Consider the following 27,244-nt stretch of genomic DNA (forward strand, 5'->3'; position numbering starts at 1 on the left):
GAAGTTTTTTGCCACCCCCATCACCTTGCCCACTGCCAACAACATGGACTTTGAGAGGGCTCCTTGGTAAAATGCCTGTTGGTAGGCCTCCTATGTCAGTGGACTTCCCTGGCAGGATTACCTGGCAACAGGTGGGTGGGACTGGGTCTGGCTCATTAGAACCCGATAGGAGAAAGTGAAGTGTCAGCATGTGATGTGCTGGGGTGCTGAGCCTTCGAAGGGTCTCAAGAAGATCATGGGCAGGCTCATATAGAGATAAGTGATAAACTTTGTCCCAAGTCCTCAACAGGCAGTGCTTCTGCTTGCATTGCAAATGAAGAGTCATGAAGACACGGGACATGAAAAGGCATGCGGGTCTTCTTCAATCATGCATTTCCTACTGGCTTTTCTCCTTACATTTCTATTTGTCTCAGTTCCTGGATTTTCTATCTCGTGCAACCAGTGGTGCCCACAGAGATCTTCAACAGTTATTTTCATGAGCACAGTAGAACTTTTGTGGAGATGGTATGTGCGTGAGAATTAATTTTGATTACGAAAATCACTTGGTAAGTGTATCATCATGGCTCCAGTTCACACAGTGCTTTTCTGCATGTGATCAGGTGCATAAATGAACCCAGGAAAGACTGGATGTAAAACAGCAGCAGCAGCAACAACAACAACAACCAAGAAACAGAATAAGGCCCACGTGAACTGGCCTCTAGATTTTGGCTACTGTCTGAGAGGATCTTATTTGCACTGACATCTAGTGACAGGCTTTTTTCTTAGTGCTATGTTTGCTTCCATATTTTAATACACAACACTTAAGGAAATGATGTAAACGAGCCTTAACAAGAGAGAAGGGAGCATATATTTGAATTAATAAAGCACATTAAATAAAATCTGGTTTAGACTCTGTCATGAAAGAGCTAATTGCCACAGTCCACAATTCGACAATTCTTCTATAGACTTTCAGAGGAATAAAGTAAAAACTGTTACTACTGTTGAAAATTGTAAGACAGAAATTTCAGGGAGTTAGTAGCAGTGAATGCAATCATGGTCCCTAAATTATTACTCTAGTCTTACAAGTGGAGTGTACTATTAAGGCAAGGCATGTTGATTTTATGCATTATTATTTATAAAAATATTTTTATACTCCCATCGTATAACCTATCAAGGCAGTGTATAGCAATACATCTGTTCAATGAAACAGAAATCACCACTGAAAACAGTACAAATCAAATGAATGGCTAATCAAAAGGTATTCAACAGATGCCTAAAAGTCAAAGTATTCCACAGGATGTTACCAATAAAACGTGTAAGAGGGAAAGGTGGGGAGGGGGGATAGATAAGGGCAGGTAGGGGTTAAAGGTCAAGATGATAGCAGTACCTTGTAGTTCAGTGTTATTCCAAATATCAAGCCTAGAAATATTACTATTGCTGGCTACACATCCAGTTTATACAATGCCTCTAACCTACCAGCAGAAAGCTATTAAAAACAAATTTGCACACATTAAGAAGCTGGAATAATTCAGTAAATGTTATTGGGTGGACCTAAGCTCAGCAAATGAATCATTCAAACAGGTTACTATTTAAAGTTGCACACAGTTATTTTCTTATTTGCTCCCCCCTTTTTTCTTTCTTTTTTCTAAAAAAAAGAGCCCTTCTTTTTACTGTAAAAAGCTTAATCTGTTTATTCACTTTTCACTGGACAAAGCGCTGTTTTAATGCTATGCTGCTGTGTTTGGCAGAGTTACAATTACATCATTAGAGCAGCAGTGCTAAGAAGAACATTAAACCCTTTCAGATCCTTAGCTCTTCAGTACCTTTCATGCCAGCAGGCAATATTAATTAAATTCTTTTTTTAAAAAAATCCCAGTATCTGGTTTAAATTGTATTATAAGAAGTACTAGGAAATGTGATTGTAGTCTCAGAAAAGTTCTTGGTTCCGGGACTGAACACAGAACTGAGAAGCTGTGAAGTCCGGAGGGGGATATTCATGGTAATGATGCTACTTGTTTTCTGTACAAGCTGCTAACAACAATCCTTCCTGTACTTCGACCCATGTAAAAGAATGCTACTTTAAATAGCTCTTCTCCTTGAAATATTTGGATTAGGCTGTACGTTAGGGTAGAATTAGGGACACGGGTTGTGCTGTGGTCTAAACCACAGAGCCTAGGGCTTGCCGATTGGAAGGTTGGCGGTTTGAATCCCGGCAACGGGGTGAGCTCCCGTTGCTCGGTCCCAGCTCCTGCCAACCTAGCAGTTCAAAAGCACCTCAAAGTGCAAGTAGATAAATAGGTACCACTCCGGCAGGAAGGTATACGGTGTTTCCGTGTAGTGCTCTGGTTTCACCAGAAGCTGGTTATTCATGCTGGCCACATGACCTGGAAAAACTGTCTGCAGACAAACACCGGCTCCTTCGGCTAGTAAAGCAAGATGAGTGCCACAACCCCAGAGTCATTCGCAACTGGACTTAACTGTCAGGGGTCCTTTACCTTTTTTAGGGTAGAATTATCAGGGTAATTATAATTCCCGGATCAATGCTACATCATGTACAACTTGGGATCAGGTTGCCTAATAGAACCAGTTTTGCCCCATGTATACCTGCTCAGAATGGGGCACTGCTGAGAGCCCCACATGCCCCAGAGATCCTCTTGGTTTGTACGAGAAACCAGGCTTTTAATGTTGAGGCTCCAGCACTCTGGAGTCAATTACCGGCCGAAAATTAGACTGGCATCTGACATCTTGATGTTTAGGTGGCTGCTGTTGACATTTTTGTTTCAGGAGACTTTCTATGAAGTGCGACGCAGTCATTCATGGAACATTGATTCTACATCAGTACAAACGGCTGTATTCAAATTGTTTTTAATATGTTTCCCTTATTTTATCACTTGCTGTTTGCCGCCCTGGGAGACAGGGCAAAATATTAAATAAATAAATAAATAAAGCAATTGTTTTGAGATTCTGTATTTCAGTTTACATTTATCTTGTATATGGCTGTGGTGGCCTCAAGTTCTGAAATGGAAGAAGAAGAAGAAGAAGAAGAAGAAGAAGAAGAAGAAGAAGAAGAAGAAGGGGGAAGTAAAGGGCCATTCATTGCAACAAAACACTTTCAAGTCAGTGCTTTTCCCAGATACTGCAGAAATGGGTGGCTTGCTTCAGTTCTTGAAATCTCAGCATTCCAGATCAGAAATGATCCCTGTTGTGGAACCTCCATTGCTCAGCTGCCACCACCATGCAATGAGACAATGGTTGGAGAGAGAAAGGGCCTTTGTGATTGGGAACACTGATATATTCAAGTGAATTAATTAATTTATAATTTAAAACTACCAACTTATATATAAAAGCAATAGAATGTCAGTGTACAATTAAATTATAATAAGCTGTTGTGGGCCCAGGAGCAGTGGAACCGTGGGCAGTGGATGCAAGGCATGATACTTGCAATAAACACTAGACACCTAACTGGGATTTAAACAGGTCACAACTTTATGAATCACAGACGTTAGTAGGTTTTGGCATAGGCTTTGACTGTGTACCCTGAATCAACCAACCCATCTGCTGGTTGATTGTTGGGCAGGATTAATCAAGGACTCAGCTAGACTGGTAAAGAAAAAGTGATTTACGTGTGCTGTATGCAATATACGCTGTGCCACCAGAAGGCACTATGGAGTCCCATTTTTCCCTACCGGATTTCCCTGTTTAAATTTATGGCGCATTTAACTGAAACGCTTCTTTGATGCGTCCAGATCTAGTTCAAGTTTAGGACTAGATGGCAGATCGATGGTATGGTGTAGATTGTGGTGATAAACGACAGGTCCAGGGTTCCAAACAAATGTTTTCTTTTCTTTTCTTTTTAAAAAGTTTCTCAAAATGTACACTAGGGAGTAAAGCTACTTGAATTTAGGACTGGGATGAATTACACATCAGATCACACAATTAGATGCCACAAAAAATGAAGGCGGGTGTCTAATACCTGATCAGGAGATAATCATGCTGCATTATGTATGGCAGTCCCACATTCACTTTTGACGTGGTGACAGGAGGTATTTTGCCTGTCAGGTAAAAGCTTGAGGACGAACAGTCTCTCTGAAATGAAAAACACGAGCTGTCACTGCATGGGGTGTGCTTGTAAGAAATACTCCCCCAAGTGAAACTGATAAGAGAAAATCCTCTTTCAATTGTTAAAATGACCACAGGAACTGGGCCATAATGTCTGCTTTTGCTTTCAATTTCTTTACCCCAACAATGGAAAAAATATTTTGGCATTCAAAATTATCATTGGGGAGGCACCATAGCAAATGCATTCCAGGCCCAAGGGCTCAGTTTCAATTCCCTCACATCTCCGCTAAAAGAGTCTTAAGTATAGAATCATAGAATCGTATGCAACGCAGGAATCTCAGCTAAAGCATCCATGACAATAGCAGGTAATGGGAAGGCACTCTCTGTTCCCAAGATGCCTGTCAGAGAAGATAATACTGGGCTGTTGTTGTTGTTTAGTCGTGTCCGACTCTTTGTGACCCCATGGACCAGAGCACACCAGGCACTCCTGTCTTCCACTGCCACCCGCAGTTTAGTCAGACTCATGCTGGTAGCTTTGATAACACTGTCCAACCATCTCATCCTCTGTCATCCCCTTCTCCTTGTGCCCTCCATCTTTCCCAACCTCAGGGTCTTTCCCAGGGAGTCTGAGGTGGCCAAAGTATTGGAGCCTGAGCTTCACGATCTGTCCTTCCAGTGAGCACTCAGGGCTGATTTCCTTAGGAATGGAGAGGTTTGATCTTCTTGCAGTCCATGGGACTCTCAAGAGTCTCCTCCAACACCATAATTCAAAAGTATCAATTCTTTAGTGATCAGCCTTTTTTATGGTCCAGCTCTCACTTCCATACATCACTACTGGGAAAACCATAGCTTTTACTATACGGACCTTTGTTGGCAAGGTGATGTCTCTGCTTTTTAAGATGCTGTCTAGATCTGTCATTGCTTTTCTCCCAAGAAGCAGGCGTCTTTTAAATCTGGTACTGCTGTCACCATCTGCAGTGATCATGGAGCCTAAGAAAGTAAAATCTCTCACTGCTTCATTTCTTCCCCTTCTATTTGCCACGGCAAGGCAATGATCCATGAAGGGGAATACTGGGCTAGATGGACAAAATAGTCTTTTACCTGATATCAGGCAGTTTTTATCTATCGTAACTCAATCCACATGTGGGAGTTCCTGGAGAAGAGAACTGCAACCATTGTATCCCTTCATTGATTCTCCTGCTGCCACACTACCGGGGCCTTAGCCATGGTTTGGCTTAGTATGTTTACCTTCCCAGGGCTCATGGTTTGTTTTCTTTAGACAAACCACAAAATGTAAATCAAGAACAAACCTTGGCTGCAGCTTGTACTTTGTTTGGACCTAAACAAAGTGAGCAAAGGTTTGGGTCACATGGTAAACAAGACCATAGCTTAGCCTTGGGTAGTGCAGAAGTGGAAAAACCTGGAGAGGACTGCAGTGACAACATGTTCCTCTCCATGTGTTTGTGCTAATCAGTAGTTACAAGTTTAAGTTGTTTTGGAGGAAGTACTCTAGATTTAAAGTGCTTTTTTAGAGGCATCACTTTGATTCCAAACTGTTTCCCTTCCAGAGGGCGGCGGGGGGGGGGGATACTTTGTTTAAAAACTGTTTGGATTTGGATTCCAAGTGCTTTCTCCAAAACAGAGTTGGGTATGTTTAACTTGGAGAAGAGCAAACAGAGGTGATATGACAGCCATCTTCAAATATCTCAAGGGCTGTCACATGAAAGAGGGAGCAAGCTTGTTTTCTCCAGCTCTGGAGGGTAGGGCCTGAACCAATGGATTCAAATTACAAGGGAGATTTTGACTTAACATTAGGAAGAACTTTCTGACAGTATGAGCTGCTTGACAGTGGAATGGACTCCCTCGGAAGCTGGTGGACTCTCCTTCCTTGGTGGTTTTTAAGAAGAGGTTAGATGGCCATCTGTCAAGGTTTCTTTAGTTGTGATTCCTGCATTGCTGGGAATTGGACTAGATGGCCCTCTAACCCCACAATTCTATAATTCTATGATCATGTTACATCTATTCCATCCAGTGATTGCAATAATGCAATTATAGGCATGGCTGCTACTGCTATTGAGGATCACTCCCATGTTAGTAATAGAATGTCCCAAGTCTTCCACCTACATGGGCTTCCATCACAGACACTTAGGTGAAATCTACACACAAATAAAAACGTTTTGGAAATGCTTTTATTTAACATTGAATTTTACACTGAATTTTCTATAAGGCTCACCATTGCCATCTAGTGTCACATTGTATATTGCACTTAAAACACACTTAAAACTTTTATTTGCAGCTGTAGCTGCAAATGGGTTGCTATAATCATGGGTTGCTATAATCATGATGTAACAGCATCCTATACAGGTAGAAGGCTTTAGATTAGAGGTAGGCCCTGCAGGGTAGCTCCTACAGTGATGCACAGGTGTTGCTGGGCAACAGCTCCTATCAGCCCCTATCAGCAAGCAGGCCAAGGGGATGATGTTGTACCACAACATTGGGATAGCACCATGTTGGCTATCTTTGTTCTCTTATTGTAATAGGAGCAACCCTGCCAGTAAATACATGTATAATATTGTACACACTTTTTATGTGGACATATCTAATTGTGGCCAAATTGGATATGACAATAATAATGTGTCCATTTTTCAAATTTTAAAAAGCAGCTGCTTGAGCCCTTCCTATTTCCCTGTTACCCAAAACAACAGATTCCTGGTTACTTCACTTTCTAACTCTGTTTGAGCTGCAGTACAGGCTCAGTGTTCCCTGCCTGCTTGCCCTTTTCTTTCCAGACACCAAGGAATGGCTTAAGACAGGGAACTGCTTTGCCCCCTTTCTAGTCTTACTAGAAAGTGAGCATCCTCCTGGGGAGAACTGGGGAGAACCTTTTTCAGCATCCTCCTGGGGAGAACTGTGCTCCCAACACCAGTGTTGATGCAGCTCACCTGGATGGCACAAGGCAGGGCAGCGTTGAGGTGTGAGCTGTTTGGGTGCACCAGTGGACCCAATCCAGCCCTTCCGCTGCTGTGCCTGACCTTGCTACTACCCTGCACAGTCCCAAGCAGGTAAGAAGCAGTGCTGGTACCTCTTGTGGTACCTCCAGCTTACCCTTACTTTCTGCCCTGCTCCTTTTAAGACCCCATTTGCTGTAGCATATATATCCCTCCTTCTCTCCATCTTTCTATCCCACTTTGTGGGATGTTGTCCTTCCCCACCTGCCTTGTACTGATTGTCCCCCAGCCTACACATCTCCCATAGTGTTTCCAAATCTTGGGAGTGATGTATGGAGAAAGAACCAAGAGGAACATGCAGTGACGAATGGAACAGGTAGTCCGGCTACACACCCAAAGAAAACATTGCAAAGCTGCAGGAATGGGATATTCAAACTGTAAAGTTCCACATATAGTAATTCCCATGGAGATCAAGGGAGCTTATGCATTGACTGTGTTTATTTATACATCCTGGGTAGATACTGATTTATGCAGCTGTATGGAACTGAACTCTCTTCATTAAAGAACATTCCACCAGCTCATCGCTCTTTAAAAATACAAGAAGGGAATAGTTTTTGTTTAAAGAACATCCCTATAAATTAGATATAAGACTGGGAAATTAGGGCATTGCTTTTCCAGGGGAACCTTTAATAATACTCTACGTGATCCAGATATGGAGGGCTGCATACCTGGGATGAAGATAAAATAGACTCCATGACCATTTATAATCTAGTTTTCAAAATAAATAATTAAATGAAGCGATGGGCCCAAATTTTCAGCATGAGCAACACACAAGCACATTAAAGTTTAAATTCTCCTACAGTGCTCTTTAATGATGGGGAAGCACAGGAATAAATGCCAAAAATCTGCATATTTTGGTGAATTGCTATTGCTAGGGTTTTAGGAGGTGGGTTTTTTTTAAAAAAAAATCTTCTTTTTAATTCTGTGTAGACCTGTTTTTAATCAGCTCCTGACTATTATTCCCCGTCTCTTTCCCCCACTTTCCTCCCTTGTTCTTTGCCTTACCTTGGCAAAGCAATTAAAAAATGAAATGAAAAGCTTTCCAATATTTATAATTGTTCATCACAAACAGCAGGCTACGAAGCTATTGGGAGGGTATTATGAGTCGTTATGCCTCAGAATTAAACCCGGTACCCAAGAGATGCTCTAACTGTCACAGAGAAAGAAGCGGCCTGCTTAGCAACATCAGCACCATTTGCACACCCCAGCCGGGTGCTCTGTCTCCCACCGGCTCTCCACAGAAAAGAAAGACTAATTCAAGGTGTCTGCCATTTTATTCAAGGTCCCCAAAGGTATGAGTGAATGCTAATTATCAGTTCTCATTGCTCGTGGTTCTACTTTGTGCCAAGTCATACTAATGAGGAACAATTCCCCGTTCCTCAGAGCTAACGATCAAAGAGCGCAAAGAACATACATATGCGTGCATGTGTGTTTGCACTTGTGAGTGGCCATTGCTCCTGATCTACCTCAACATGGTGCTTGCTCAGCATTAGCTCAACAGGGCTCCCATCAGAGACAAATTGGAGGGGCAACCCCCTACGCAATAAGCACAACAACCTATTTATTTTTAACGACAGTTAAGGAAATATATCTGAACAGAAAGTCATAAAAAGATGAAATATTAATACATGCCAGAAGCCTGAGGCCAAAGAAATGGTTGATTCGTTCAAATGCATAAGTGAAAGCTGCATTCCTTTGGCTACAGGCTCAGCTACAGCATAAGTTATCCTACAAAAAGTCCTTCAAAATGGCCCCTATGATGGGATAATAATAATAATAATAATAATAATAATAATAATAATAATAATAATAATAATAATAATAATAATTTATTATTCATACCCCGCCCATCTGGCTGGGCTTCCCCAGCCACTCTGGGCGGCTTCCAACAAAATATTAAAATACAATAATGCATCAAACATTAAAAGCTTCTCTAAACAGGGCTGCCTTCAAATGTCTTCTAAAAGTGTGGTAGTAGTTGTTCTCTTTGACATCTGGTGGGAGGGTGTTCCACAGGGCGGGTGCCACTACCGAGAAGGCCCTCTGCCTGGTTCCCTGTAACTTGGCTTCTCGCAGTGAGGGAACTGCCAGAAGGCCCTCGGCACTGGACCTCAGTGTCTGGGCAGAACGATGGGGGTGGAGACACTCCTTCAGATATACAGGACCGAGGCCGTTTAGGGCTTTAAAGGTCAGCAGCAGTTGTGTTCGGAAATGTACTGGGAGCCAATGTACGGTAGGTCTTTCAAGACTTGTGTTATGTGGTCTCGGTGGCTGCTCCCAGTCACCAGTCTAGCTGCCGCATTCTGGATTAGTTGTAGTTTCCGGGTCACCTTCACAGGTAGCCCCACGTAGAGTGCATTGCAGTAGTCCAAGCGGGAGATAACCAGAGCATGCACCACTCTGGCGAGACAGTCCACGGGCAGGTAGGGTCTCAGCCTGCGTACCAGGTGGAGTTGGTAAACAGCTGCCCTGGACACAAGGGATAGAGAACCTCAGACCCAGGGGAGAAATGTTCTCCCCCAGGCCTCTCTATCTAGCCCTTGTGGTTTGCCCAAAGCCATGTCGCCTCACACCAGACCACAACTGTGGGACTTGGAAACCACTGCCACATGACCCCAGTAAGCGAGGCTTCAGCACAGAGGATGGGGGCAATAGGGGGCAGCATCTTCCCATTTCACCTCTGGGGGTGAAACGGGCTGGGCCACCTCTGGCATAGTCAATCATAAAAATCACCAGCAGCAGATCCTATGCATTTCCAGGGAGGGAAGATACAAAAAACCCACACGAACTACCCCACATAGAAAGGGCAGGAGTGGCAATTGTCCTTTCCCTTCTGGCTGTCCCACCTAAGCCCATCAGAACCATGCATTCAATGGTTGCTTTCTGTGAGCCTGTGTAGTTCATTCCCTTTCTAGCTTGTAGCAGTGGGGGGAAGATGATGGAGAGAGAGGCATGTGAAAATAGATAAATTCATCCATCCATTCTTTTATGTTGAGCTTGGTTCTGATGAGCCTAGACATAGTGATCCATGTTTTGGCCATGCTGAGGTTTGGCTACTGCAACACAATCTTCATTGGGCTGCCTTTGAAGATGGCTCTTCAGCTGGTTCAGAATGTGGCCACCAGAGTCCTGATGTGGGTGAGGCAGTTGGAACCAGCTGCACTGTTTGCCAGTGCATTTGCCAGCACTGTTTTACCCTTTAAATCCTTAAATAGATTTTGGGCCCAAGCTATTTGAAGGACAACTTGCACCTGGCATCAGCCTGTCCATATATTGAGACCAGCAGATGAAGTTCTCTTTATGTGTCTGTTGTCAAGGTCACTAAGGCTGGTGGCTGCAAGGGAGAAGGCCTTTTTCATTTTGGCCCACCCCGCCGCTAGTGGATTTGCAGTGATTTCTTCAACTGTTTCAAAAGACCCTAAAGATAGACTTCTTCTGACTTATTCATTATTGGTGTTTTATGGCTGAGACTTGGGTTCACTATTGCTGTGGAAAGTGTTTTAATTGGCTGGATGATACTTCTACTTACAGTTCTCTTAGGTTGTTGTATTGTTGATATTTAAAAATATTTATTATTCTAAGCTGTCTTTGAGAGGAATTGCCCAGAATGACTGCCTTGAAATATATTACATAAATCAAAATTTTTAAAAAGTTAGTTGGCCCCCACAAAGTGCGCCGTGCCTGTTTTACTTCTTGCAACAACTTGAGTAGGGTGCTCACATTGTTGAGTGACCCCACTTGAAATTCTCATCCCATCTTTACTTTGCATCCTTGATTTAACTCTTGCCTCAGAGCTCCCAAACTCTTACATCCCAGGGTCTTTGGACTTCTTCCTAATAGTCACTTGTACGAGACTTAATCTCAGCCAAATTAAGAATTATCTCTTCCCTTATAAAGCTAGACTGAAAAATGTTTGGTTCTCTGAAACAAACTGAGCAACTGACAGCTGCTCAACCAGTCATGCCTTTAGCATAAAGTTTCTTTATGGTGAAAAATTCCTTCAGTACTGGGAAGACGTCCAACCTTGTGAATACCTTTTGAATGCCAGGAAGGAAAATCCTATCATAGATAATGAAGTGATGACAGAAAGCAACAATAGCATACACACAGACACATAGAAGACAAAAAAACTTCAAGAGGCTCTCTTTTACTTTAAACTATGGATTAATTTGCCAGCAATTTATACCAAATTGTTCAGGGCTTGTCATACTGCCAGGAAAATCTCTATTAGCTGCTAGCAACTTACCTCAGAAAGCTCCACGTTTCCTCAGAACATGATCACTTCCTCTCAAGCTTCCCAATACTTCCATTTCATCGATCAATTCCTCCCTGCTGGTGAAGACCAGGCCCAGGAGAGGTGATCCCATTGTTGCTTCTTCCATCTTCTGAGAAATGAAATTGTCAGCGAGGCAACTGAGGGATTTGTTGGACCTTACATTCTTAAACCAAACCATCATTCCTTTTTTTTATACTGGGTTATTCTGTAGAGACCAATTTAACATTTGTAAGCTTCTTTACACAGTTTTTTTGGCTGTTTAGCTAATATTATGTGCTCTTCAGGTTATGGGTGCTCAATGGCACCTGTGATGTAACATGATGTCATGATGTCGTGACATCTTGTTGGTGGCACAGCGGTGCTTCCGAGGCCTCGTGGGGTCCTGGAGGTCACTTCTGAGGACTTGTGAGACTTCTGATGTGACTTCTGGTTTCTACTGGAAGTTTCATTCGGAGGCTTGGCAGGGCCTCCAACGTCACTTCTGAGACCTCACAGGGTCTTGAAGATCACGTCCGAGGCCTTGCAAGACCTCCGATGTGACTTCTACTGGAAGTCGCCTTCCGAGTCTTTGCAGGGCCTCGGACGCCGTCCGGGAGGTCACATCAGGGCTCCAACGTGACTTCTGGTAGAAACCAGAAGTCTTGGCGGAGCCCTGTGTTGGGGGTGCCTGGCACCTGGGGCCCCCTACATCTGGTGCCTATGGTGATCTTCAAATAGCATTCCACTGTTTGTGTATTAACTGACTTAAACTTCCCTACAAAAGGGAAATATGCTACGTGAAGTATGCCACAGGTCGTTAAATGCTTTCTTTTTATTGTGTTCTAAAAGATGTGACCAATCTAACTCTATTGAGTTTTCCAATCTCAATAATTAATTTGTAACTTGGATAATTGTTTTGTTTAGAAGTATGAACAATAACAACAGCAGCAACAATAAATCCATCTGTGGCAATAGTGCTAATGTTTCATGGGTCTGTGTCAAATTGTCTATTGGAACCTCTGGAAAAAAGGCTTTCTGTCAAATGACCTGAAAGCAACGTAATATGGTCAGTGTAACATGTGGAAGTTCATTGATAGGTGCCTCCAAATAAATGCTTCTAAAGCAAGTCTCTGTGGGAAGTTGTAATGCCCATGCAAACTTATAGTTAGCTATGGCAAAACCCTAACGATCTGTTACTTTTCAACCAAATATCCATCATCACTGGCAGAGAAGACAAGTGCCACAGAATTCCCCCTTTTAAAAAAGTGTATTTCATACTAATGGACATCTGATTGCATCATATGGCCATTGCACTTTCTTTTGAATTTCCCATTCTCAAACGCGGCAGTAACAAAATTGCCAACTGATATCAGTACTTCAGTGGCTCTTTCTGCTCCTGCACTTTCTTTCAGGATAATCAGGTTTGCCACAATTGACCCCTCACAGCCTGAGGTTCCCTACGCCTGGCTTAAAGACTATTCCGCACTCCAAGCACTAGAAGCATCATAATTGTGCTTGGGGAAATGTGACATTTCTTCCAGATAGTGCATCTGCTGTTATTGTGATTGCCACATAAAATGAAGCTGCACAAGGGTTGTAAGGTGCTGAACATTGTCTGTGTCACCGTTACGTGTTTTTAAATGAAAGAACTATGAAATGTCTGAGTCTTTCAAGCAGAGGCTGAATTAGTCTTATCAGGGATGCTGTAGAAGTTTACTGGATTGGCAGCATGGTAGACGACATGACCTTTGAAGTATCATCTAACTCTATGATTCTATGCACTTGTTTATTACTGTTATATATTTTTGTTATTTTTTGGCTGTTAGTCTGCTTTAAAAATACCGAAAGCACTAGACAGTCTCTCCCCCACCTCCGCTCTCTTTCACACACAAAATATCAAAAATGCTAACATTCATTACCCAACACAACCTTCTGATAAACAATCTAAAACAGTAAACTAAAAATAGCTTTTAATTGAATATTTTCCAGAAGGGCTGATCTCACCCATTGAAAACACAACCTTTTCTGGAAGTGTGTCCAGATAATTACTCAAAAATTGAAAACCTAAAGTTACTTTAAGGAAATCTAGCTGCAACTTTGTTGCTTTACTTTTGCAGGTCCTCCAGCCTTGAATTGATCTAATCGGTTGAAGACTGTTTGTAACAATTCCATTCAGCCACAACCCTGGCAACAATATAGGATGTACTTCCTTTTGTGTCCTATATTGAACTTTCTGACTCCTTTTGTTATCTGCCTTTCCATTTTAATTATCTCTCTAGTCTAGGTGCCTTGTCAAATTAGTGTAAACAAATTACATGCTGTAAATTAAAAAATAATGTAATTACTATATAGCTTCTTATTAGCTGTTAACACATATGCCTTTGGACAGGCTTAACTCAGATGCATTATAACGCTTAAAGTAAGTGACCTGCCAAGAGCTTTAGAGAAATTATTTCTTAAAAAAAAAAGACTGAAGCAACACAATTAATTAAAAGATTACATACTTGAGATGGTTGTTGGATCCAGAGATTCTATTGTGTTTGAAAAGTCATATGCATAAAGAGAGCCACTGAGGCTTGGAGACTCATACTCAAATCTCCACAAGCATGGAGTTCATGGGATGACCTTGGCCCAGTCATATTTCTCAGGCTTAACTACCTCTCAGGGTGGTTCTGATGATAAAATGGGTGGGGGCAACTGAGCACACTGCCTTGAGCTCTTTGGAGCATGAGTTGGACAAACATGTAATAAATAAAAGTAAAGGCCAGATTCCCCGAATTGAGATCACACTTAGGTGTAATACTGTTGAGTGAAAATTGTAGCATTTTCTCCACAATAACTTTTGGTGGTTCTTTGAAAACCATGTGGCCACATCCATGAAAAGCACTATTCTACCACCCTAACAGTCATGGATTCCCATAAAGAATCCTGTGAACTGTACCTTTGAAGGTGACTCAGAAACTACAACTAATCCACAATGTGGCTGCCAGACTGTTGACTGGGAGCAGCCACTGGGACCATATAAGACCAGTCCATTAGCTCCCAGTATGTTTCCAAGCACAATTCAAAGTTTTGGTGCTGACCTTTAAAGCCCTAAACGGCCTCGGCCCTGTATACCTGAAGGAGCGTCTCCACCCCCATCGTTCAGCCCAGACACTGAGGTCCAGCTCTGATGGCCAGTGGTGTAGTTTGGGAGTGCAGGGGGGGGGCCGGCCACACCGGGCACAACATCTGGGGGTTAGGGTTAGGGGGCACAAATCCATGGGTTAGGGAGTGCAAATTACTTGCCTTGCCCCGGGTGCTGACAACCCACGCTACACCACTGTTGACGGCCTTCTGGCGGTTCCCTCACTGCAAAAAGTGAGGTTATAGGGAACCAGGCAGAGGGTCTTCTCGGTGGTGGCGCCCGCCCTGTAGAATGTTGCCTTCCCATCAGATGTCGAGGAAATAAGCAACTATCTGACTTTTAGAAGACATCTGAAGGTAGCCCTGTATAGAGAAGTTTTTAATGTTTGGTGTCTTACTGCATTTTAATTTGTTGGAAGCTGCCCAGAGTGGCTGGGCAACTCAATCAGGTGGGTGGCATATAAATAAATTGTTGTTGTTTGTTAAGGGTGCAGGGTGGTGATAGATCGATTCCCTTTGTGGAGCTACAGTTTCCAGAGTGGTTCAACAATCAACATATCACCTCAGGATCTCTGGGAATTGTAACTCTGTGAAAGGAACAGGGGTCTCCTAACAACCCTAAGCACTTTTGTAACTGGGCTTTGGGGGGTAAGCCATGTCTGTTAAAGTAGTATAATTGTGCTTTAAATGTATGGCATGGCTACAGCCTGATTTTAACACAAAAGCAGTTCTATGATGCTAAGGGGTTCTCACTGGTGCATAGTAAACATGTTCTTTACACCAGCGCCTTTTTATGGTTTTGTGTGAGGGGTTCTGTTCAACAAGGAAGGTTATAACAAGAATAGAGGGCTAATAAGCAATTTCATTAGCATGCTGCTATGAGATTTCCTGTGCTCATCAAAAATATATGCTGTCTGTAGTTTTATGATGTTAAACTCACTAAGGTCAGAACATCTCAAAATAAATTGGGCAATATTACAAGGTAAAAAAAAAATCACACTTTGAAAGAAACTTACAGATAAGAAGATTCTAGTGTCACATTGAAACTTTCTAACTGGATGAAGAAAGGGGAATGGACAAAGCCATTTTATGCAAAAGTATGGAATAAAAAAACCCTACAAAACATAATTGGTTTTTTGTGTTTTTTTGCAATGTCTTTGCATGCACTTTAAATTCCACATAAAGGGCCATTTTTAGCTTTGTCAAGCTTCCACAGTACTTTGTTCAGAAGGAAGGGTCATGGAAAGACCAAATTGCATTGTATTTTTCTTAGATGAACAACTAAGATATTTAGAAATACATATGTCAAATGTAAATTGTGAATGTGACAAAAATGTGTATTATACAATTATACTTGTCGGGGAGTGATGACTGCCTCTCTCTGTTGAGTGCTTCTGTACGAGAAACCTGAAGAGTGAAAAGACCTTAACACTGCAGTGCTATACATATGTATGTGAGAGTAAGACCCATACTCCTTTTATCGTTTCCCAATACTGTTTCCTGCTTCGAGTGCTGTGTTTTCAGGGAGTTACTGAATCAGTGTTCTGTGACCGGCAGATGACCTAAATTAGTTCTGTTGTGTGAATAGTTAAGTATGAGCCATGCATGCCCTTGATTTGTTTTAATTTTTTCTTTGTGCTAATTCATTGGGACTCATATAAATATGTGCAAGAAGCATTTATGGGATGTTGCAAGCTCTGCCCCTGGCTTTCACGCTCACTCATCCTTAACCCTGCTAGAATTAAGAGATATACATAATAAATGATTCATTATGAGCAATTATCTCTGGAGATTTTTTTTAATCTTATCAAACCATAGACTATGTCAATCATATGCTAATTCTCACATGGAATTACATCTAATAAGCATCCACTTTTAAGTTTGGTAACTCATTTCAATCACATAGTTTTGCGGAGAAAAGGATCTCTGATTCCAGGAAGAAATACAATGATACTTTATTTTAATCCATCCACAACCACATTAGCTGTCAACAGAACAACCCCTGGAGTCTCCAGGATTTCTCATAAACTTTCATCAAGAGCAAATCAATCATTTCTGGGGGAAAATAAGCATCTAGATCCCAGTGGTTGAGTACAAACTTCAAACAGATGACATGTATTAAATGAGATGTTTGATCATGTGATTCTGTGAACATGTGTTAATACTCATTTCTCATTGAAACAATGCCTTGCAACAAAGGACCCAGAGCAAATATTATTGGAAGAATAGAACACAACATTAATAATATACCCTGTGGTAAACATTAAAAAGCATTGGGGGAAAATACCAAATTGACAAAAATGACACTCTCAAGAAATATTAAAAGGCTAATATTCTGTATCAAGCAAGCAACTTCCATTAAGGTTAATTGGAAATGTGAGGCAAATTGCGTTCATGAAAAGAATACTTTCAGTATAATTAATCTGCTAGGCTATAGTACCGCTGGAAAGGACGGAGGAATTATAATGGATGACGAGTTTAACATGAGTCAATAATGTGATGCTGTTGCAAAAATGGAAAATGCTATTACAGGATCAATTGATGAACATCTATGATAAGCAATAGCACTGATTTACTGAAGGGAGGTGGATTTTTAAATTAGATTCTAGGGAGAGCTTCCTAGCCATGAGACCATTGGGCCAGTGGAAGAGCATAATGAAAGGTCGGTGGAATTTTATGATCATTTTACCAGGTTTATCTTGATCTAATGATTTGACTTTGCTTAAAATAATGTGGATTAGTGACTCATGCATTATCCTAGTCCTGTAGATGATCCAAAAGACGTCCAAGCTTCAGATTAATCAGAAAGAGCTTTGCTGGATCAGACCAAAGGTCCATCTAATGCAGCGTCTTTGTTCTCACAGTGGCCAACCAGCTGCCTCTGGGAAACCTGCAAACATGACTTGAGTACAATAGCACTCTACCTACATGTGAGTGCTATTCCCCAAAAGCTGATGTTCAGAGACCCTAATTCTTCATGAATATATCAAAACCCCTCACAAACCAATCCAAGATTGGTAGAGTATGGAGGGAGGAGAGGAAGGGGAAACGTCATTGCACAAATGAAATGCTACTTTCATGATTCTGGATAAAACCCAATAAATAAAATACAAACTTTGTTCTGAGTTGAATCAATAGCACACTTCCCACTGATTTTAAAATATGGGGTTTGGAGTGCCATCTTGTCAAGCTTGCAATATAAGATGACTGCAGTTATGTGTACTGTAGATTGTACTCTTAGTAACAAAATCCACAAAGAACTGTAAGTGTAAGCTTTCTAGTGTTCACAACCTTTAAACAACAGCATAGCTATGTTTTGCTTCGCTTCCATCAGCACCTTGTGAAGAACAACCTGAAGTACAAAACTTGCCGGTGCAGAAAATAAGTAAACATAGAACAGAAAATAAGTAAGCTGTGGAACAGCGACAGTTGCAAGTTCCAGCCTCAAGGAAACATTCAGAGGATCAGATCACTTAAACTGATTTTCAGTACAGTTGAGCAGCGATATTGGAATTTCAGCTGAATTTATTCCAGTAAGTTTGTTCACCATTATTTTATTTTGTTTTTTTATCATTTAATGAATTTATACTCTGCTTCTCACTGTATGGCTCAAAGCAAACTTTGTGTGAGGGGGACAGACAAGGCTACAGAGTGACTTGGAAGCTTAGTGAGTACCTGGTCTGATCCGAAATGCCTTCTTAACAGGTTGATCCGACTCAGAATTTTTTTTGCAACCACAATCATTGCAAATATAGCTAGAGACCTGCAGTGAAACATCTCCACATTACTTCAGGCAATATGCAAAATACAAAGCACACAGTCATCACTGGTGATCTTTTCGAACCCTTCAACTTCCAACCCTCCCTTGTGTGCCTTATCTATTTTGTCCCATTGTTGTTCCTATCCTTCGTAAAAGTTGTTCCCTGCTAGGTAATGTAAATTTGATTCCAATCAGTAGCTACTTTTTTTTTTGCTTCCCCCCTCCCTAATTGTTGCCATTAAAAAATATTCTTGTTCAGTTTTGCCTATGAATGTGAGAAATACAGAGTTTTCTTTTTTGGGGGAAAAACTAATATTGTGAAGGGAAGATAGAATTAGAGGTCAAAAATGAATTATTATTCACCTCCAATGAGCCATTAACGCTTTGGGGAGTTGAATACACTCTATGACTGACTCTTCAAAGGTGAATAATTGACTAATGGATACAAAGGGGGTTATTAATCTCCACTCCCCAGCTTGGGGCAAAGATTGTGGAGTGTCACAACCAATCATGATGGCTGTTTTGATGGACAGGCCCTTTGTGCACGCCTTTTCTTGAAAACCATAGGAATTGATTGGCTTGTGGTGTAAAATGAAGTCCTGGCAGGTCACTTTTTGAATTTTGCCAGAAAATTATAACCTGCATGACAAGAGCAGAGCAGCCCATTTCTAGGATGCTGTTTTTGCCAAATATGAAAAGCAGCTTTTTCATAAAAGCTGTTTTTTAAAAGATAAAAATAGAGGGGAAAATAAAATTTGATCTCTTTCTGTTGGAAAATGAAAACTGGAAAACATTGCATGTTTTAACAACAGTAAGGATCCCCCCCCCCACTCCTGTCAAATCTTATTTTCCCTTTTTTAAAAGGGAGCCATGATTGCCTCTCTTTTTTCTAATGCCATAACAGTATGTACAGAAAAAGTTAAAAACTTCAGCCTAAGGGTCTTCACAAAGTTATGAATACATTAAATGGAAGTATTTATGTGAACATTGAGGGCAACAGCACAGCAAACACTGTGGCTGTCCAATCCTCATTCCTTTCAGTGTGACTGTACAAAGCCCAGACAACTTCACATCACTGTGAATTGAGCCTCGTGATGCAGCACTGACAAACTTAAAACACGAGAGCTTCCATTTCAATCTTCTTTTAAATATGTGTCCTTAAATTACTTGCTCGCTTTTATCTATTTCAACAACTACTATGCATGTAGTTGAAGAACTTTAGCCTAATGGTTGCCATCAATTTGATTTGAATTAATTTTATAATGAAATGATTTTAGAATGTTGTACTATTTTGTTGTTGTTAGCCGCCCTGAGCCTGGCTTCGGCTGGGGAGGGCGGGATATAAATAAAATTTATTATTATTATGTGTTTACAAAAGAGATACAAAGGGGGGAAAACAGTTCAAATTCATCAGAAAAGCTTACTTAAAATGCCCACTGAAGTAATAATAGTAAAAGTTTACACCTAACACTGGAAGCCTAACAATAAAGACGCCTGCCATCCTGTCCTCAACTGAAAGGGAGTTCCACAGGCTCACAATACTGAATGCATGGCTCATAGCCAGAGCTGGCCCACCCATGCAGTGGGATGAGGCAGTTGCCTCAAGCATCACCCCCAAGGGACAACACTCCCATTCCACCACCCAGCTTTGCTGCCAGTCTTTTTGGCCTCTAGGGGCAGAGAGGCCCAGTGGCAAAGGTCTGTGGAACGCCTCGCCTTTGCCAGGTCAGTGAGAGGGGAGGCTTTCTGCCATCTAGCTTTGCTGCCGGGCAGGAGGGGGAGCTCTCTCCTCCCCCAGCTGACAGTGGGGCAGGGCTCTGGTGTATCTTCTCAAAGGCAGCGCAATGCCCCATTGCTGTGTGGGATTGCCAGTTGGGGGAGAGGCTCTGCAACATAGAATTGGAGAGCTGGAAGGGACCACAGGGGCATAGCTGTCAACCGTCCCTTATTTGGCGGGAAAGTCCCTTATCCCAGCGCCGTGTCCCACTGCTGTCCCTTATTGATGATGTCCCTTAAATTTCCTGGGTTTCAAAGAAAGCAGTTCCTCTCCCTCCCTCCCTGCCGGCCAGGGAGGATTGAGGCTCCAACTGTGTTGCTTGGCTGCGTTGCTCACCCAATAAGGAGTCTAAGAATGACTGGGGGGTGGAGCTTGCATGCCTTGTGCCGATCAAATCGGCCGTGTTGCCTGGGGACTCGCCTTTGCTCAGCGCTTCCCACCGGAGAGGTGACGGTGGTTTTACTTGCTGCATCCCCTTTGCCGGGTTGCTGCACTGTCGGAACCACCGCTTGAGGCTTCGTTTGGCTGCTGGCGGGGCTTTCTGCCTTTGGCTCGGAGGGGCTCATAAGTTGAAAATACCTGTGCCTGGAAAATCCCTTATTTTGGCTGCTGATCCCTTATTTTTAAGGCTGCTGGTCCCTTATTTTCAAATCTGTAAGTTGACAGCTATGCATAGGGGCCATATAGACAAACCGCCATGTGTAGAAAGGTCCTCTTTTGCCAGGCTGCAAAAAAAAGCCCACTATATAAATTTAAAAGTAGCACTGGTTACTCTGCCCACTTCTGCCACCACTGGCATAGGGGCTCCAGACAGTTGCACCCATGACAGAATGCAGCCCTCAGGCTGAAAAAGGTTCCTTACCACCACAGGCGCACAACTTTCTTAACCATTATGAGAATTCTCAGGGCCAAATCAGAGGCGATGCTTAAAAAGTCTCTTGAAGTTATGTCACTTTTCTTTATCTATTTTTTTAGTGCCAATAGCTGTAATGTGGCAGATTTTTGTCAGGATTGTGGCATGTGGGAGAAGAAGGGGTTGTTTATTATTTATACTGTTTAATATGCAGAATCCTATGGGGATTTTTTTGTACATAAAAGATACTAAAACCAATATAACTATCTATCTCACAGAAGACACAAAAATGTACAGAAATATATCAATGAAACAGCAGTAGAACAAGCAGTACAATAAACCCTTATGAGCCAGGAAATGCCTACAGAAAAAGATAAAGTCTTCAGCAGACATTTAAAGATGACTCCTGTTTCCACCTCATGAACTACACCCAGGAGGAGTGCTGACGCGGTGGCTCAGGCAGCTGCAGGCTCTGTGCTGCTCAAAAAATCAACATAGGCCTGCGTGTCGTAGTCCTGTGCTGCCAGCCATGGCAGAGTTCAGGGGAGGGGGAAGCCAGCCAACCAGCAGAGTCTCAGGGGAGTACTTGCCCCGAGGCAGAGTCCATATACAAGGTATAGTCCAATTCTATTTTTTTTTTTTTTGCATTTTAATTTTTTTTATTAATTTCATTATTTATACATTATATCCATATTTCAACACTTCTCATACATTTTGAACTTCCTTCAGCGTCGTTGACATTCATTCGTATTTGTATTTAAGTCACATTCCATCCTTTCATATTGCCATTCGTACCTCCCTTTATACATTATTTCGATTAAACAATACTTGTTAGTTCTTTACAGTCCCTCTTTAAATCCCACTAGCGTTGTATTTACAAAACATTTGTTCTCCAGATAACCCACAAATTTCCCCCAGTCTTCAATAAATTTTTGATCCTTTAAGTCAGTGTTTCCCAACCTTTTTTGGGCAAAGGCACACTTGTTTCATGAAAAAAATCTCGAGGCACAGCACCATTAGAAAATGTTTAAAAAATTAACTCTGTGCCTATATTGACTATATATAAAGTAACTCTCTTTAATAGGAATCAAATAAACACAATGGAACGGAATCCATTTATTTTATCTGTACTTGTAAGCAGGTTTTCATTTCGGCCTTGCATTCGTGTGTTCAGTTCATTCAGATGATGAAATATATCTGCCAGGTATGCCAGCTTTGCACACCACTCATCACTTGCAAGCAGCTTTGCGTAATCTGACCTCTCATTTGTCAGAAACACTTTAAGTTCCTCCCGCAGCTCATACACACGAACCAAGACCTTGCCACGCGACAACCACCTGACCTCCGTATGAAACAGCAAGGTTTTATGCTTCGCTCCCATCTCCTCACACAAAGCTGCAAATATGCGACTTTTCACGGGTCGTGACTTTACAAAGTTTACCATGCGCCAGGGGCGCCGACTTATAAAAAATATTGGGGGGTCCATACCGACTTATAAAAAATATTGAGGGGGCCCAAGACCTCCAAACCGCTGCTGCTGGGGGAACGAAAGGGGCGAGCCCCGGGCTGTCCCGACCTTAAGTGAACCTGTGAGGGCCCGCCCTTTGCGGCAGCCGATTGGCTGCCGCCGTGGGCAGTGAATATTAATGATGTATCATTTTTGTGCTTCATGCTGTGGCCACAGACATGTGATCTGATGGTGAATTTGGGGTGACCCAATGCAAAGATCCTGAGGATCCCTGTGGATCCATGTTTTGTAACCACGTTTTTGCACCATTGCAGCCCCAGGCAACAGTGGGTGTGTGATTTTGGGGGGGCAGGCTGTAGCCATGGACATGCTATGTGCTCTGATGGTGAATTTGGGGTGACCCAATGCAAAGATCCTGAGGATCCCTGTGGATCCATGTTTTGTAACCACGTTTTTGCACCATTGCAGCCCCAGGCAACAGTGGGTGCGTGATTTTGGGGGGGCAGGCTGTAGCCATGGACATGCTATGTGATCTGATGGTGAATTTGGGGTGACCCAATGCAAAGATCCTGAGGATCCATGTGGATCCATGTTTTGTAACCACATTTTTGCACCACTGCAGCCCCAGGCAACAGTGGGTGCGTGATTTTTGGAGGGCAGGCTGTAGCCATGGACATGCTATGTGATCTGTTGGTGAATTTGGGGTGACCCAATGCAAAGATCCTGAGGATCCATGTGGATCCATGCTTTTAAACCACATTTTAAGTGGGGAGGGAAGGAAAAACACAGAACGGACAAGGAGCACGAGAGGGGTGTGCAGCTGGCTAAGAATGCAGGAGAGGGGTATAACTGGGAGGGAGGAAAGGAAGGCAAAAGTTTTCCCTCACCTACGCACCCAAGCCAGCCAGCTCGCACGCTCTCTCTCTCTCTCTCCCTCTGCTTGCCTGGAGGGGAGGGGCTTTCCCTGCTCTTTGTTCCGTTTGAGCAAACACAGCAAGGAAACAGAGGCGGGTGGGCAGTAAGACCCTGAGGCAAGTGCGTCTTGTGCTTGCTCAGCAGCTTCTTCACGGTGCTCCGCGGAACGGTGTTCTTCATCCCGGCGGCGGCTCCCTCTCTTTCCTCTCAAGCAGAGCGGCCTTCCTGCTCCAGCCGCGCCTGCGCCTGAGGGGTTTCGAATCTGCCGCCGCGCGCAGGGTGACGTCACGGCCGCCGCCGGGCCAATCCGCCTGCTCGGCCCCGCCTCCCTTCTTCTCGCCTCCCTCACGAGAGGAAGCGCCTCCCTCGCGCACGGCGGATGCAGCCTGAGCAGAGTCCCCTCTCGCTTAGAGCAGTGTTTCCCAACCGGCACAGCAGGCAACGTCTTGCGGCACACTACTGTGCCGCGGAACACCGGTTGGGAAACACTGCTTTAAGTATCTTATTTTCCCTGTTAATTTATCCAACTCGGCATATTCTGTCAGTTTTGCTCTCCACTCTGCAACTGTTGGGATTTCTTCCTGCTTCCACCTCTGAGCTACCACAATTCTGGCTGCCGTAGCCGCGTACTGGAAGAGTTTGTGATCCTTACTCCTAATGTCCTTTCCCACAATACCTAATAGAAAGGCTTCTGGCTTTTTTACAAAGGTATAACTTAACATCTTTTTCAGTTCATTGTAAATTTCCTCCCAGAAGCTTTTAACTTTCTTGCACTCCCACCATTGATGGTAGAAAGACCCTTCCTTTTGTTTACATTTCCAGGTATAGTCCAATTCTAAGGTCAGGAGTATCTCAGTTCATGTAGTCAGACTATAGGGGGGGTCAAGAAAGCCAAGGATCCAAGGTAGCAAGAAGCAGCAAGGTCTGGTCAGGAACGACAAATGTTGTTTCCAGCAACTGATTGAGGCCGGAAACCCTGCTTAAGAAAGCTGGAGCCAGCTAGTTCTCATCAGGAGCAAGAAGGCTGATGAGCAGCAGGTGGAGTTACTTCGCCTTCTGCTCCTTCAGGCTGCTGCTCAGCAGGTGAAGCAGACTGCTGGCCCATGACACTGTAGGGCACCAGGGAGAAATGGGGCTCAGGCACTGAGATTCTGATATGTCCTGTCCCATCCTGCCTCTCCCCACCTCCCATGCGTGGTGCCCGCACCCTGGGCATCCACACTGCCCCGGGCACCCAAGCAGCTAGCTACACCACTGTTTGGGCATGAGTCTTTCCCATTCCTATGTGCAGATGATGGGGACTGAATCTGTGAGCTTTTGCATGCAAACAGTTTGCTCTACTATTGAGCTGTGGCCCTCGGGGATCTTGAAGTTAGGGAATCATATAATTGTCCAGTAAAATATCTGACATACTTTCTCAGCATATCTGGCAAGTGTGTACCTCCCCCCTCCTTCCCACACTTGCATTAGTCGTGATCCTGGCCTTTGCGGTGAGATTCACTTACAGCCAAAAGTGCAAGAGCATAACCTGCTCAGGCTGAGATATAAATGATGTTTCTCTTGTCTACTAGTGGAGAACAAGTAATTTACAAAAGCCAAATGGCTATCAGATGCTTCCATTAAGATTATACAACCTTACTAATTGTGCTCAAATGCTGTCCATTATGAAAGTACAGGTTCATATTGATCTGCACAGGACATGGAAATGTTGCTCAGGTGAAAATGGGGGCCCTTGGCTGAAAAAGGTTTCTGAACCCTTCTATACAGTTCTCCATATTTTCCAGGTTTGTTGATCACTGACATTGAAGACAGGTGCCAGGATTTAGCTCCAGCAAGCACAAATGAAGCCACTCCCATTGCACCAATAGCAAACTGATCACCAATGTCATGGTTCTGATTAGAACATTATTTTCAATTAGATCATCCTCTGCTCTTTAAAGCTCTGTGTCTGAGCTCCCTTTTTCTTGCTTCAGAGCTTTCCCTGAGAAAACCCACTCTTTAAAGCTCAGTCGGAGCAAATGGCTAGGGCTTTCTTTCAGCTGGAACTCACTGGAACTCAGTTCCGGCAACTCTCTGGTGGGTGCCGTTTCCATTATAAGAAAATAAGGGAGGTGTTCATAGTGAGTTCTGGCACCTCTTTTTCTAGAAAAACAGCACTACAAATAGCAATCCTTTTAAAACCCAAATTGATGTTTGCTCCGGTTGAGAGCTAAAGAGTGGGTTTTTGCAGAGAAAATTCTGGAGCAAAAAACCTCTGTAACGTTTGAACATGGAGCTTTTAAGCACGAACCTGTGCCTGGAAAAAGCAACAGAAAGGTAAATAAGCCTAGCTGTACTTTCATTTTCTTTTATAACATTAAACCAGAGGCTGGTTGTTATATATCACAGCCCCATCCCTTTTTGAAGTCCATTCAAAGCTTTTCCATGTTGCTGTTGGATGACACATCTTTTATCTCTCTACCCTGGTACCATAATTAGTGCAACACCTTCGACAAAGTCACTTGTTTTTCCAACCTCTTTAGTTTATACTGTAAAGTGCAGATGAAACATGTTTTTCTACCACTGGGAGCCATTTAGTTTTAAGATGCATGTGAATTAGCACTTACTTATTTCTCCTTGTTGGGTTCCCCCCGCCCCCAATCTCTTGTTTTGAAAAGCAATTGCATTAACTGATGGCACCAACATCTACTGCACCATGTGGAAGAGTATTGTTAATGTATTTTCACAGGCATATTCCACTTGACTGTCAGGAAGGTGGGTACTTAGAAACACACTTCATTTAGTGCAATGTATTAAAGCAACATTATCTCTGTACCAATAAAGCAAACAGCATAATGCATCACAGGAAATATGGCGAGGCACCAGATGCTTGAGAGACCAGGGACACAAGAAGCCTCTAGTAGGCACAAATAGAAATAGCAGAGGCAAGTGACATAAGAAAAGGGAGGTCAGTACACAGGAAGGGATCCATGGAGATAAATCACTCAACCCAGGCTTCTCTGGGTATTTGGACAGCATTCAAAATGAACAGTGATTGTGTAGTCCTCAATCATAACCCTTTGTGCATCTGCTTCTCAAGGTAAGTTAAGAACTTCAGAGCCTCATTTGCAATGAAACAGATGATCAAAGAAGTTGATGCTCACAACACACATGTGTCCTAATGCTCACAACACATATGTGTCCTTAACTAAGGATCCTGAAAAGTTTAAGGTCTCCAGTCACTGGCGGAGGAAGAGTGTGGGGGGAGCGCACCTCCCCCGGCAGCGTGATCCTGGTGAGGTGCCATCACGGCTGCTCCCCTGCCTGCGCTGGGCGCCATGCCCCTGCAGGTGGTGCGCCCCGCCCCCAGGATGCGCACCAGCCCCGCCCCCACCTGCTCTCCACCCCCTGGTGCCAGAGCATGAAGCTCCGCCACTGTCTCCAGTAGTAAGGATCAAAAACACGATCAGACTGAAGAAGTCTCAATATCCAACAGGTCAAAATAAAAAAAAGTTTGACAGTGATTCTATTAAACATAGTCCAACATAAAAATGGCACTTTCAAATGGTTTCGTTCCAGTTCGCAATGCAACCTGGTCCAGAGTCGGATCAGAACCCAACATAGTTGTGAAAGGTTGTGCTCCCTGAAAATGTCCTCATTAAGCCTGGTATAGCCAGCTGATGGAGTCTGGGAGTTCTGGAGGTTTAGACCATTAAAACGTGGCCTCCTAGACTAGTCCAGGGATGACCTAGCCCATGCCAGTTTGGGATTACAACGCGCATATCAAGACTTGTGCTAGTACAGTGGGTGGTTCATGCCATGTGAGGTGGCCTCCTAGGCTGTTCTAGGCTCATGAACCATGGGCTCTGAACTGCTATGCTTCTTTGTGCATGCCTAGAGCAGATTGTGGACTCCAGCACCACTTCCACATTGTATTCCAAAGTCCTGCTGGAATAGAATGGAACTCTATTTGCCAACTCTTCTCTAATAACAGCCTTGGAAGGAAGTGATTCAAGGAGAAGGGCTGTAGCTCAGTGGCAAAGTATCTGCTTTGCATGCAAAAGA

At 43.1% G+C, this 27,244-nt stretch overlaps 1 long non-coding RNA gene across 2 annotated transcripts in view; it reads right to left on the reverse strand.

Annotated features, from left to right (window-relative positions):
• Window positions 1-3,958: 3,958 nt before the first annotated feature.
• LOC309368493 overlaps window positions 3,959-27,244 on the reverse strand; it is a 74,088-nt gene continuing 50,802 nt past the window's right edge. Inside the window, exons 3-4 of one of the 2 annotated variants that reach the window (XR_014167784.1) lie at window positions 11,293-11,428; window positions 3,959-4,065 (exon numbers count right to left, since the gene is read on the reverse strand). This is a non-coding gene — a long non-coding RNA (uncharacterized lncRNA). Of the gene's footprint in view, window positions 4,066-11,292; window positions 11,432-27,244 lie in introns of both variants that reach the window. The other variant, XR_014167785.1, reaches the window with a different exon arrangement.

Source organism: Podarcis melisellensis (assembly GCF_964234715.1).
Source record: "Podarcis melisellensis genome assembly, chromosome: 4".
Lineage (NCBI taxonomy): Eukaryota > Metazoa > Chordata > Lepidosauria > Squamata > Lacertidae > Podarcis > Podarcis melisellensis.